The following is an 11,581-nucleotide window of genomic DNA, read 5'->3' as shown; positions in this document are numbered from 1 at the left end:
AGCTGGAGAAAATGATGTTTCTAGAAGAGGATAGGAAAACCAAACCTCCTTGCCAGGGTACTGGGCACATCCCTTTCTGGAGCATAGCTGGCTGGACCAAGGACAGCACCTCCACTGGTAAGGGTTGGTGTGAAGAAGCATGGAAACAAATGCCTGTTCCTTCTACCTTGTGGGAGCTGGATTTTAGCTGAGGCTTTACCTCTGACCACCTCCTGTGCTACATTGCTACTATGCCACAGTGATACCTGCTGCTGCAATTCTGACCCCAATCCAGCTCCACAGGCTTGACTTCCCCATTCATCCTTGGATATGTGTTATTGTTGCAGACTTGCTTAGCAACCATCTGGCTATGTCTTAGCCCATTCACAGTCCCAGATCTGATGGTACTCCAGACTCAGCGTCCTGGCCTCTTGTAGGTGAGGGCTGCTGCACATGACCTCACTGCTTCCTTACTTGCTTTAGAGTTTTACAGAGAAGAATTTAATCCCATTTGTTAATATTCCCTCCAATTGAAAGTCCAAGTGAGACGGAATTGGACTTGTGTGGCCATGTGATCATAGAATCATATAATCATTTCAGCTGGAAGAGACCTTTAAGATAATGAAGCTGTCTCTGCCCAGCTCATTATTTCTAATGAGTAATAGCACATTTGTCAATATTTATGCCTCATTCTCAGTAAAAGTCAGCTTGTTTAAGCTGGAGTCAATATAAACTATACTGATTCACACTGTAAAAGTTTGTCCACACTTTCTAAACACTTCAGTCAAGCCAAAATTCCTGCACCCTTAGAACAAGAAATATCTTGTGTTAATACCTCTGTGTTAATATTTTCCCATTATGCAGATTAGAGACTTGGGGAAATTACATTAGCACTTTCCTTTAGCACCGTTTATAGCTTTTGACAGCTTTCTGACATTGATAAAGCGTGTTATGAAAAGCAGAGTTTGCAGGCTGAAGACACCAACTGAGTTATAGCTGTCACACAATGTCACATTTAAATATCCTCATGAATTTCTAGACAAGCAATGCCATACATGCAAATAGTCTCTGTTTCCACTGTTGCCTTTGCAGTAGCTGTAAGGATACCACACCAGCAGAGAGAGAAGGAAATGGGGACTCCGAAACTCAAATTCGTAGGTGACCTTTGGCAAATGGTATCTTCTCAAGCTGTATGAGAGCAGTGTTTCCTTCCAGATGGACACACCAAGTACTAAACAAATATTTAGAGCCACTGTTTTCACTTCATTTCTCATATGAATACATTCTCTCAGATTGACCTGCTTCATAAAACTCAATTCTGAATTCAGTTGTGACATACTATGTACAGTTAGTTGGACATTTCCCATTGCAGTGTGTACCTCATGAAAAGCAAAGATATCTCTTTGCATACTGAATTCACCACCAAAACCACGTCTCATGGAGCTATGCCCTGCACAGTTCAGTGACTGATTGTGTGTAACTATGCAAGCCTGGGATTCATGCTGCAGTCCATATTTATGCTGCTCCTTGGGTAGATTTTTATGACCTGCCATTCAATTTCTTGCTCTACAGCTGCATTACTGAAAGTATCAAAGCCAAGCACTGTCAAGCTGACCCGGAATCACCACGTAGATGCGGCACAGCAGATCCCTTGGCCTACCATGACACAACAGGGTGACAGGCAAAAAGGGAGACAGTAATATACTATTATGATTGACTGGGCCCATGAAACATATTTCCATTTGAAACTGGCATTATTTTGCCTGTAAAGATAATACTCTTGTAGGAGTGATCTAAAAAAATGGTAACTAATGGGTTTGGAAAATGAGTTCTGAGCAAAAGGCATGAGATCTACGGTGAGCAGGTCTTGCATCTTGATGTGTGAGCCACAGTATTGGGTATGTTTTCTCCGAGTCCCACTATCTCCCAGTTCTCGACTATGTATGGCATTCGCTTTGATTCTGCTTTTTTTATGTAGTAGACTTAATTAATCAATTTTGACTCCAATGTGTACATGATCTAGTAGAGGACAGCACTGTGTCTTTAGAACTTTCCAGGAGGCAGAAAGATGAGTCTGAAGACATGATTAGTGTGCTCCCTCAAGCTTCTGGATCAGAAAAGAAGGTGAAAAGGATCAACATGATATCAAACACCATTTTAGCCATTTTTGTGATTCTTGAGATGTGATTCTGTCTTCAGCAGTGGCAATATTTATGCAGAGTATGTGATCCTGGCCACTTTGCACCACTTACTTGTCCAGCACACACAAGTACATAAAGGCTGTGAAAGGGTACATCCTTGACAATTCCTTTTAACATTTATAGTCCTGTTGTCTGTGAAGAAGAAAAGACAAGGTAAATAAAGGTAAGCCACATAAGAAGCCTGAGAAGAAAGGAAGATTATTGTAGCTTTGCCATTTTTAATTCCCCACCAGAAGTACCTCAGGGTGCCTTCTCCTACCTGCAGGTCTCTTGGGTGGTTTCTGCCCTCTCCCTGCTGTTCACTCTTTTCCTCCTGCTCTTCCCTGGGTGAAGAATCCATATGGTCTGAAGGCTGAGAGGCTGCAAGCAATGCACAATGAACAGTGAGAAGGGAATTCACTGTTAGCAGACCTGAACTACAGCCCCTGTAAATATTCATTGCACAGTGCCTGGAGATGCTCTATGGGGAAGCCCATAAACATTGCACGGAAGGTACCAGCATTTTCCCTGCCTTTGGTAAATGAGAGTGTGTACTTTCCAAATGTTTTCTGATGACTGTGAGACAGCGTAATTGCAGTGAGGTGGCAGTTGCTACAGAAATAGGTCACTGGAAAAGCCAGGTAACTAGGCAAGTAAAAGCCAAGGAAATTATCCATGTGTAAACTGACTTCCTAAATATCCACACCTCCTCTTATTGTATATGCTCGTGTGCAGGTAGATGGAGCATGTAACTAGGCGGAGTATTTATTATCAGGCAGTTTGAGATGTTAATCTTCTTTTTTTTGGTGCGGGGGGGAGGAGAAACAGGGAGGGAATGTACATCCTCTTTAAAAATGAAAGAAATAACCACTTAGAGACAGAGGAAGCTTTGCTAAAAGGTCTGTCCTTCCCTGGGCTTATTTATTATTTAGTTCCTCAGCTGATGTATTTAATACTGCAAGGCACTTGGAGACTCTAGTTTGAAAGAAATATGCTGCACAAAACCAAGCTTCCTCACAGGCACAACAAACATCTTCAAAAGCTAATTGCTTTTTCACAATTAAACAAATGTGAGGCATATCTTTAATTTCTTCAAGATGCACACTTAATGGGTAGCCTGATTCCCCTCTTCTTTTCTGTTTGAAAGCTTCCAGAGTGGGTTGACTCTGACTTGGTACACACAGGACAAGGATCGGGAATGTTATCATAGAATCATAGAATGGTAGGAGTTGGAAGGGACCTTTAGAGATCATCTAGTCCGATCCCCCTGCAGAAGCAGGTTCATCTAGATCAGGTTGCATAGGAACATGTCCAGGCAGGTCTTGAGACCTCCAAGGAAGGAGTTATCTGTGATATTTTTTCTTAATGAAGAAATTGGCTGGAGATGCAGAGCCGCACACTGATTTATTTAATAAACTCTAAAGATAAAGCATAGCAAAGCTGCAAAAGAAACTATAGACTTTGTCCTAGGCTGTTTTAAGTCGATAGTAGTAGATAATACATTAAGTAGAAAGCACACTGGAGATGCCATTGTGTACTAGCATCACAAGAGAAGTAAAAATAGAGAGTTCAGTGTTTGGAGACAAGAGCCGCAAATATTAGTTCTTCAAATAGGCAAGCAGGTACTGGCTCCAGGCTGAGAAACAATATAATTCACATGCCTCTTTCCTTCATAGCAAACCAAAGTATTGCTCATAAAGCTACTCTGAAGACCTCGATTAAATGATTGATTATCATGGATGTGTTAGGAGGTGAATTGCAGGACATGCTGCTTTATGGCTTTTGAACTTACACTTTCTTTTATGCCCTCAAACTCTGGCACCTTGAGATCTGTGTGTGTGTAAGGGAGCTGTCATGCATCCATTTCCCCTGGTTGTTTGGAAGAGGGTACGTACAAATCCTTCCAGCAGAAGAAGAAAGAACAGGCAGCCATTCATTTTCTGAGACCTCCTTACTGGTGCTCAGGCTGTTATTATTTACTTCATTTTGCATGCTCTCATGGCTTTACAGGACAGACTAAAGTTTGCCCTCGGCAGTGGTCTCTCACTGCAGTTAAAATGCAAGTGGCATTAAGTGTAACGTGTCAAAGCTTCAAGCCAGGAGCCAAATGTACCCACCTGAAGTTTAGGCAGAGGTTTAAAAGGACAAGGCTGTGACTGAAGTTCTGGCTTGCATTGAAGGGTCCTGCCCATGGAAACCTGACCAAGATCCCCTAGCTCCTGTGTCTAAGGATGAGAGAAACAAGAATAGCTGTGAGTCAAAGTAAGGAAGCATGCTTATGGCAGTGTGAGGGAGGAATGTAGCAGCTGGGACTTGATGCACATGCAAAAGAGGGTGAACAAGTGTGCTCATGAGAGGCTGGATGGGTATCTGAATGGCTACATTACAGAGGGAGACATGGAGGTTAAACAAATGCAGCTGGTAGCTCCATCCCCTGTCATACTGCACAGCAGGAGTTCTGGAAAGAGCTTTACATTATTTATCTTTCAGTCACTTTCAGTTAGCACTGAGAAGCAGCCACCCTGCAGTGCGGTACATCAACATGCCTGCAATGACTTTCCTCCAAAATAGCAAAGGAAAGCCACCTTGCTACCAGTGCACTAGGGATGCTCAGCAGTCCCTACTCTTGTTAAGGGAGCAGAATCTGTGCTGAAACCAAGTCTGGCTATTACTCAGATTTGTATCAAAAACTCAGACTGCTTAGTGAAATAATGGAAATGGAAAATGTGAAATGCAACAAATACAGTTTCAGGAGAAAAGGGGGATTTTTCAGGCAGGAAGGTTTCACGGCTATTTACCCAGTTTGCTTTTATGTATTGATCTGGAGAGCTGCTGCTACCGTGAGAACTGAGACTTGGAGCTCTCAGAGTACCCAACCACACACGTCTTCAGCTGAAAGAAAGAGCTGAGAGATGCAAATCTGAAATGAGGGAGTAAACATCTACATGTGGCCCAGCTAGTGATGTAGGAGGGCAGAATACTGCTCTAAGTGGCATAAGTTCTCCTCTAGGTTAGTGGTCAGGTTGCTGGATATATGCTGCTTGAAAATGGCCAGTGATGTTGCTTTATTGCAGCTTACACACACAAATAAGAACACTTTCATGCTTGTACTCAGCACAGGCAATGATGTATAACTCAGGCACAGAATATGCAGGCTTTTGCAAATGAAACAAGTACTGGGATTTTCTCTTTGAAGGGAGAAAAAGTAAGACTGCAAACCACACTGGGTGAGGATGGGGGTGGCTGACTGAGCAGAACTGCAGCTGTGCCTCCTTGCTACTGCTGAGCAGAGGAGCGGCTGCCCCACTTTTGAGAGCTTCTAGGGGAAGTTCAGGTTCATTGAGAAATCAGATAATCTCTGTTCTGCTTTTAAGGAAATGGATATATGTTAGGAAAGGAACTGGGGGGTGCTGCTTTATCTGTTTTGTTCTGGCAGTCTGTCTGCTTTGGGGAAAGTTCAAGGCAGGATTTGGTAAGGATTTTCACAGTGAGATTTATAAGATCAGGTAGGAGCTATGCTAAGAGATGTAGCATCTTTGGCTTCACAACACTTCTGGAGGAAAAACTAAGTTACATGAGTAGTATCTGATTTGTGCATTTCGTGTTGGAGCTGTTTAGCCTGGAAGTGGCTGAGAAGCACCTTACAAATACATAAAGGGCAGGTGTGGAGAGGATAGGGTGAGTCTGGTTTTTTTTTTCTAGTGCCTAGTGACAGGACAAGTGGTAACGGGCACAAGCTGGAACACAGGAAGTTCCACTTGAACATGTGAAAAACTTTCCTGTAAGGGTGAGGGAGCCCCGGCACAGACTGCCCAGAGAGTCTGTGGAGTCTCCTTCTCTGGAGGTTTTCAACACCCACCTGGATTTGTTCCTGTGTGACCTGATTAAGTTTTAGCAGGGAGGTTGGACTGGATGATCTCTAGAGGTCCCTTCCAACACCGACTGCTTTGTGTGATTCTTTGATTTCTATGTGAGATTGTGATGGAACTGCTCACCAGCTGGGTAATTGCAGCAGGGAGTAGACAATGTCACTAGTGGAAGACTAATGAGATGAATGAATCTTTGATCTCAGTGTTTATAATCTGTTATTCTTATTTTCACTTTGCGTTGGCTAGCTCAGTGAAATACTTCATCAACAAAAATGGTTTAGAAGCTTGAAACAAAGGTTGTGTCTCTTCAAGAGGCTAGATACTATGTTATCAGGGAACTATGAGGCTTGACTTTTTGTTTGCAAAATAGGGAAAGAAAAAACGTCTAGCCAGGGATTTTAAAGGCTGGAGTACTATGACTTGTGTTATGCAAGTGAGCAGGCTTTCACAACACTCTTTTTCTGCTTTTAAAATCCATAAACAATTATCAGCAGTTTTAGTTAATGAGGCCATTGGAGGCTTTTATTTTCCCGGTAGCCTTTTAATTGGACTCCTATATGTTTCTTTCTGGCTTCAGTTCTGCTTTATTTTTGTCTGCTTCTAATAAATTATTTATAACCTTTGTATTTTGACTTACCAGTGATAAAGTGGACCTGATAATACCTGGTTATCTCACAAGAGTATATTGAAAGTTAACTACAGTTAACTAAAGTTAACTACAGAAAAGCAATCCTAGATCCTCTGGTTCTTAATTACCGTGTAGTCGCTGTACAGCACTGCAGCCATAAAAATAATTTAGCAATGAGTTACTGAAGACATGACCTCATTTCATTCTGAGTATCAATTTTTAGAATATAAAATATTCCATTTAGTCCATTTTGTAGAATAGAGTATTTGTAACTGACTAATTAGCAGCTAGTTGACATGAATGTAATTTAGTTAAAGCTTTGTCTACGGTATAATTACTACAGCAATAAAAATGCTTGCTGCAGATGGTAATGCACGTGACAAACATAGGACAGTGCTCCCTAATTGATATATTTATGTCATAACTGGAAACAGCTCAGAGAACACTTTACCATATCATTGCTGGAAATGTAATTGAGCAAGTGCTATCAAAGGAAGCTTGTGACACAAAACTAATGAGAAATTAGAAACATTTATTCTGTTCACAAGAGAAAATAACTGGGGTGGGAAAGAGGGGGTAGTGAGGAAGAAGTACAAAATACTCCTAGATATACATGAGTTTCAGTACCTTGCAAAGGGGAAAAATAGTGACATTAACATCAAATTCACAGTTGCATTGTATCATTGTCTTTCATGCGATGAAGCTTATAACATTCGTGCATATGTGTGCACATCTGTGCCGAGTTTCCTGTATCTCACGCAAAATAAGCCTTGTTATGAGTTTTCGAGTCTTAATTAAAATAAGCACGTAGGTACTCTTCCTGCAGGAAGAAACGAAGTAAACAGGAGACAGACAAAAATCCAAACTCATGGGGTGCTCTAGCTCTCCCTCTAGTGCCTCTGCAGCAAAATTGCGGGGGATTGAATTATTTATGTTTTTATCGCCCTGCAAGTTTATTTATCCCACACTTGTTGGCAGCTGTATAAAGTATGTGTCAAATGCTGCTACAGATGGAAGACACGAACTTCCAAATAACAGCTTTTTGCATGCACCCAATCAGATTAGTTACAGGAAACAAACGTCATGCAGGTGAGTTTTGTGAAGCCTGGTCCTTTGATGGAAGGTTTAGTTCCTGTAAGGATTTCAGGATTTAGCCCAGGACAAATAACTGTCTTACCACTGTGCAATGCTCAGGGAAGCTTCACTATGGTGGTCGACTCAGCTAAAGATCTCCAGGTTCTTTTGGAGGCATCTCTAATAGTCTTGTCCTAAATGTATCACTACCCAAACGACTAGAACTGCAGGTAATTCTGCTAAAGAATTTAACCAATTCAGAGTGTAACTCCCACTTGAAAAAGTGACCATGGACTTGGAGACACTCAGGCATTTAAGGAGGTAGAGAGGCACCTGCAGACGTTTTAAGCAATATACCACATGAAGCTTGTGGTGAGGTGGGAGCCTATGAGATTTTGGAATCTCACTAGGCATCTGCTTATCTATTCCAGTGTATACACAGGTATTATCTTCAGCTGTAGACACTAAGAAGAGCAAAGGATTTATTTCCCACAAAAAGTTTTTTGCAGGAGATACAAGAGTCTTTCTAACTATAGACTTTTTGATTTATTAGTCAGCTGATACTCAGCTTTAAAGAGGCACCTACATGTTCAGTGCCTCTTTTTTACAGTACAGTTTATTTGGCACAGGCAATTACGCTTTTAGAGATTTCTAATGCTGCCTCAGGTGAGTAATATTGCATAGGACTTCTGATCCAATGTATGCCTTTCTATCAAAGCCAGGACCTTGATCCTTTATCCTTGATTGCCTGGGCCATCAGGCAATAACACAGAGGAAGGAAGTGCACTTACCTTATTTTCCATCCCCTAATATTCCACTAATAATCACCTTTGATAAGGCAAATATGGCTTCACTGAGTAGCTATAAATTTTACTTAGCTGTGATACCAATTGTTCAGTATGTACTTGTTTCCCCTGCTAAAAGGGTTTTGAATTTACACCTTGGAGGAGCCAACAGGTTATGAGGAAGGGTCTACCAGGTGAGCCAGAGAGCAATATGAACACAGCCTTGCCATCAGGGCTGTTGTGTGGGGAGGAAAAAACCTCTCTGAGTTTCGTTGTGTCACACTGAATATTTAACAATGTTTTTAGTTGAATGCAGATGAGTGACTAGGCTTTTGTCTTGATAAAATTTCAGACTCTTTTGATCCCACAAACCTTTTTTTCCTGCCCAGTGGAACAGTTTCCATTGGAGGAACTGAACTTCTTCCTACCCCACAGCAGGGTGCTTCCCACTGAACTTGGGACAGGTTTATGGGAGATAAGAGCTTAATTCCCCACAGAGAGAGCTGGATTCAGCCTTAGGTTAACATAAATCCTTCTAGGTGCTGATTTATAAAAGAGCCAAGCTGCTTGTGCTCTTTTGCTGCATTTTGAAATAAAACATTGGGCATGTTCCTTTGGAAGAATTTCTCCCGGAACACGGCTCAGGGCTGTGAATGAATGGAGAATGTTTCATGCCAAGTAAAGTACTATAACCCTGGCAAGACAAAGGATTTGTGACAGATTTCTTTAGCACATTCTAGTGCTGAGGTTGTGTGACTTACATGATTCAGTTCTAAAATGCTTTGGGACATGGCTCTCTCTGTAGACCCAGCCCACTTGGAGTTGTGTAGTCCTGTTTGTGTTTGCCATTGGATCAGCGTAACAGCTACCCTGAACTAGTAAAACCTATCATCAGACAATTCGTAAGAAGGTGTCTGTTTGGAGGTAATTGTAACTACAGCAGAAAAGCTAAAGGGCATCAAGGTCCTTTGAAAAGTACTTGTCTTAAATCTGGATTCTTCAATGACCTTGGCAGGATTGTTTGAAACCTTAGCCTTTATTCACTTCTGACTGCCTGCAAGTAAGCATCTGATCTAGGGGGAATATATTTTAACACCAGGCTCTGACTCCACAGCAGAAGATGTGGCCTATCTGTACAGCAGAGCACTGGGAAGGCTCAAGTGTCGTGGGTGTGAAATGAAACGTTACATACAGCTATAACATGAGCTGCTTCTGCATTTGCTGCTCTACTCGTGTTCCCATACAATAAATGTTCCTTGCACAGTACAGGCCAAGATCCAGTCAGGACAAAGCCCTGTATCTAGGTAGTTAGTCTAGAGTTCAAGTTGTCTTGCCATCTATACATCTACATGTTTGGTTTTATTTTTATAACTGACTAAAGGAAAGTCACAGGCAAAAAGCTCAGTAGCTCAGTACACTTCTAGACCCATTGTCCTTCACTTCTGTCCTTTTTCATAAATACAAGAAGATCTCGAGGACAGATTCAGTCTTTTCTTCTCACTTTATGTGTTCATATTCTATGCTCATAACTGGGCCCCTAGGTAATATCCATACTACTTTTAATAGGCATCAGTTTGAGTAACTGATGCTCATTACAGCAATTCCATCTCCTTGCCAGTCAGGGCTATGTGTAAAAAGAGAATACATCACCATATTTGGAGGTGGTGGGGCTGAGCGTCTTCCCATGTGAAATATTTCTGGACAGGACATCTGGAGACATGTCAGGGCTCTGAGGTAGTGCCATCACAGCTTTGAGTGGGCCACAGTTGCTGGGGAAATCAAACTGCAGACTGCCTGTGGAGATTGGGGAGAGGGAATTTCTGAACTTGCAGTTCAGCAAAAGAAGTGCAAGGCTGCATACATTAAGCCTAGACTTGCACTGAACAGGGCATTCCTCAGCAGGGTGAGCAGTGAGCAAGTCAGCAGTGGTCCACTCCACACAGTGGTCCACTCAGGTGGGTTGGTGAGACTATTGGGCAGAGGTTACTGAATCAGCTCTCCAGGTAATGCTCCTTTCCTGACCTTGCTTTTTGGGCTGTGCTGGTGAAACATTCCTGTCCCTAAAAGAAGCAGTGAGATGCTGAGAGCTTCACTGCTCTGCATGTCGGTTCCTAACAAGCATTTTCGGTGCACTCAGGGTTGCTGCTCATGTAAAGTAGCTGCATAAGGGGGCAAATGTTAATGCTGTTGATATTCTTCTGCTGTGATTACAGATCACGTATCACATATCAGCTGCTCAGTGGGAAAGCTTGGGACTTCAAGTGGAGTACTGCAGAGAAAAAAAATATCTTTTTTTTTTTTTTAATTTTAAAACCAAACCAAACCAAATGTATCTTCTGAAATATCTGTTCGAGTTTAGTTTTTGAAACAGTCATAAAACATAACTGATATATTTGAGATGAGCTTGTGGTGAGAATCATATATTAGAGCACATTAATTTTCTGTGCTACGAGATGAAATGAGTTCTAAATATGCACGGGTATATTCTGATCTACCAGCTATTTTTATGGCAGCATTGTAATAACCTACTGCTGTGGATCCTAGAATGTAAGCAAGAATTCCTTTGCCCTAGAAAAAGCTCAGCTCAGCTGCCCCATAGATTGAAAAGATACCTGAGTTTGCTGCTGTTGTTTGTTATCCAAAGCAAGGACATCCTGAGTTGGCACCTCCTGACTCTCTATTGTGCACTGCTTCAGCATGTGACCGTGCATGCTGAACGCTGGTGACAATTTGTCTATTCACACAGCCCCATGGCTGTGGAAGCCTTGCTGCTCGATCCACACAAACGTTGATCTTTTCGAACAATTAAATCCATAGATGTCAAGGCCAGGGATTTGAAAAGGGAAGAGTAAAAGATATATTTGGTAGCTTAATATTCTTAGCAGTTTAGTAAAGCAGCTTGCTGGGCAAACCTCATAATGAAAACTTCTCTGCATTTAATGTTATTTTAATAGAATGAGCTCAGATTGCAACTTGGGCAGTTGCTGGTGGTTTTCTTTGCAACTATTAAAGTGTCTGTAACGCAGCCACAACTCTTCGGCTTGCCTGGCGTAAGTGCTAGTGAGT

The sequence above is a fragment of the Colius striatus genome, chromosome 4 (assembly GCF_028858725.1).
Source record: "Colius striatus isolate bColStr4 chromosome 4, bColStr4.1.hap1, whole genome shotgun sequence".
NCBI lineage: Eukaryota > Metazoa > Chordata > Aves > Coliiformes > Coliidae > Colius > Colius striatus.
This window is presented reverse-complemented; position numbering follows the sequence as displayed.